This window comes from Halyomorpha halys, unplaced genomic scaffold (genome assembly GCF_000696795.3).
Source record: "Halyomorpha halys isolate HHAL.00 unplaced genomic scaffold, Hhal_1.1 Scaffold558.1, whole genome shotgun sequence".
In the NCBI taxonomy this organism is placed as follows: Eukaryota; Metazoa; Arthropoda; class Insecta; order Hemiptera; family Pentatomidae; genus Halyomorpha; species Halyomorpha halys.
The window spans coordinates 141346-142373 of NW_027115474.1; positions in this window are offsets into that span (position 1 = coordinate 141346).

A 1028-nucleotide genomic window follows, 5' to 3' on the forward strand; every position below is an offset into this window, starting at 1 on the left:
GCAGCACAAAATTTTTAATAAAGTGTTTTTCTCTCCTGTTCGATTAGATAAAATATAAGAACATATAAACTAAAACCTAAGTATAGGGGGATTTGAAGAACAAGTGCATGTTATATAATTGTTATATTCTCGTCTAGCTGTGAAAAATTTAGCAAATATAAATTCATCACATCTTGCGTAAAGGAAAACAAATGCTAACGTTACTGGGCCTTGAAAATCATTATTTGTGGCTGGTTTATGGAAGCATTTGCTCTTAGTCTGATAAACCTTCACTACACCAACCTGTCGAGAACAATGTATGTGTTATTTTTCCTATCAGGTAAGTCACTTTCTAATATTTTATTTTCATTTTGCATGAAATACCGTGTAAATCACATATTAATTCCATTTTGAGTACATACCCTCGATAAAAAATAAACAGGAAAAATGTTTTCTTGTCTAAATATTTATATAAACCTCTAATAATAGTAACAAGGAAAGCTGTTTCATGATTGTATAACATTTGCATTGCAATCACAGAGTCAATATTTTAAAATACACAATGACAAAGGTGTAGAAGTTAAATGTCGTAAATTTTGTTTAATTCGAGCTGGTTTAAATAAATTATCTAGAAATCAGTTTTCAATGTTTTAAACATTTAGTAAATTTAAGAAGAGAACATTCCTTGTTAATTACTTTTCAATATTATATCTTTCAAGTCCTCATTGATAACTTTTTAAATCACATGATTGAAAACTGGGCTATACAATAATCATATCACTCCCTAGATTATCAATTAATTTATTTAATTAAAAATTGAATCAAAGATAATCAGTTACCTCTTGATATAAAGATAAACAGTAATCTTAATTATTAGATGATAGTAAAACAATAAATAAAGTGAATTAAATTCTAGAAAAAGTTTATGGTAAGGAATAAATTTTTCTTCTTCCATCATGTTTTAATCTATAATTAGTAATTTGTTTTAGGAAAAAAAAATTCTAAAAGGTTTAAATGTTTGTTTAACTTTTTCAATCTACATAGTTATG